Source organism: Lutra lutra, chromosome 7 (assembly GCF_902655055.1).
Source record: "Lutra lutra chromosome 7, mLutLut1.2, whole genome shotgun sequence".
Classification (NCBI taxonomy): domain Eukaryota; kingdom Metazoa; phylum Chordata; class Mammalia; order Carnivora; family Mustelidae; genus Lutra; species Lutra lutra.
In genome coordinates, this window is record NC_062284.1 from 31,371,878 (window position 1) to 31,374,096 (window position 2,219).

Sequence of the window (2,219 nt, forward strand, 5' to 3'; positions counted from 1 at the left end):
GCTGTCCGGGGCAGAGGCCTGAGCCCGCCCGCTGGGCAGGGCATCGGCCCGGACCCCGCCCCTGACCCCAGACCAGATTCTGGACTCGGGCCAGGGGGCGCTGGTCTGCCCGTGCCCCTCCCCTTCCCCGTTCCCACACTCTCAAGATCCGACGTTTATATTCTGCGAGAGGGGACAGGTGACTGCCCGCTGGCCACCCCACCCTCCAGGCGGCTGGCCGCAGAGCCGGATCTCGAATTCTGGATCCCGCGAGCCGACCCCAGTCCTGTGTTCTCCCTCCGCCCGGGGCTGGTACCGCGGCCTGGAAAGGGTTAAGTGGACTGCGAGGAATTAAGAGCTGCAGGGAGCTCTCTATAAATACAGTGTCGTGGGCGCCTAAGCCAACCGCAGGGTAATTTCCACTGAGCTGGTTTTCCTCTTTTCCTCCCACCCACGGCCACCCGACCAGCCCTGCCCCCAGCCCCAGGCCAGGTTCCAACAGGGGGAGCAGCTCTGATCCCCGTGTCTGGGCTCTGTCCTTAGAGGCCCCAGCTCCAGCCTGGGAGGAGATTGGGGGCGGGGCGGGGCGGGGCGGGGCGGGGCGGGGGGGGGGCGTTAGGCGCTTACCTTTCTTTGCACATCCAGTCCGTGCATCTGCTCTCCGACCTGTTCTTCATCAGTTACAGACAGGAACAGCTCAAGCGTTCCAAGACTTCTGGGGGCCAGGATCTAGACTCGGAGCTTTCCCTGCTGGGACCCCTTTAGAGCCTCACTACAGTCCCACCAGATAGATAATATTAGCCCCGTTTTACAAGTGAGAAACCTGAGGCTGGATGGAAGGATTCGAACCTCGTGCTTTTGCCAGGCTCACCACCAAGTGGCAACAGAGAAGGAGGAGGGGGCTCAGGAAATAGAATGAGTGCATGCGCATCTCTGTAAGGTGTAAGAACTTGTAAGTTCTCTACTATTTTATCTCATTTAATATTCACAACTCAGTGAGTGGAATGCCATGATTATCCTCATTTGACAAATAAAAGAAATTGAGACATAGATTAATAAATTACTAAAGGATAAAAGTAGTAATTGGAGGAACAAGATTTGCCCCCTTGAATTTAAGTGCCGAATGCAAATTTAATTCTGTGCCTCTGTGTGTGTGTGTGTCAGTGGTGCATGGGTATGGACGTTTGTGTGAGCAACTCTGTATTTGAATCTACGTGCACATGTGTTTCTGAATTTAAGTTTGATAGCGGCTATGTCTATGTAACTGCTTCTAGGGATGGGAGCAGAGAACAGGGGTTCAAGGCACGACCATCTGGCTTGGAGGTCATGAGCTTCTCCACCAATGCGTACTGCTCCCCCGTCCTATCAGGTCCTGTTCCAGGCTGGGCCTGACTTCATAGATCGCAGGATGAGCAGCCCCCACTAGGCCCCACAACCTGGGGAGAAATATTTGAGGAAGAGGTGTCCTTAGGCTGAGAGAGCCAGGATCCCTCCAGCAGGACCCTGGAGGTGGCATAGAACTAATCTAGAAGAATGGACTCTCCTTCCCTCCACCAAGAGTCAATCCTGTGCCTTGTGCCCTGCAGTGGTGACACAGGTCATATCCCAGAGGACTTATAGTGTGGAAGCAGAGGCTTGACTCAGCCATGATGGACAAGGAAGGAATAGCACAGGACAGTTTATATTGGTGTGTGGGGGGAGAGATATTTTTTCATATTTGCTTAAGAGAACAGGTCAGGAGGAAAGGAAGTGAGTATTGCCTCACATTTCTGGAAGCAGTGGCTTGAGAGGGTGCTGATCCCCCTGAAAGGATAAACAGCTAGGGCAGGGAATAGATAGAGTGTCTGGGATGGGCTCAGCTGAGACTCAGACACCTGCCTTGAACACAAGCAGCTGGAGTGACCGTCCCTAATATACAGGAATCTCCACATCGCAGAGGGTGTTTTTCTATGCCTAGTCAAAAATACATCATTTCCCAGGCTCCCTTGCAGCTAGAAGTGATCACGTGATCCACTGTGGCCAATGAGATGGAAGTGAAACTTGCAGGTTGGGGCTTTGAGAAAAACATGTTAAAGCAATGGGCTTATGCAACGGAAGACAGCATGGTGGTTCCTCAAAAAATTAAAAATAGAATCACTATGGGATCCAACAATCCCACTTCTGAGAATAAACCCAAGAGATTGAAAGCACAGTCTCAAAGAGATGTTTGTATGCCCTCGTCCATAGCAGCTTTGTTCACA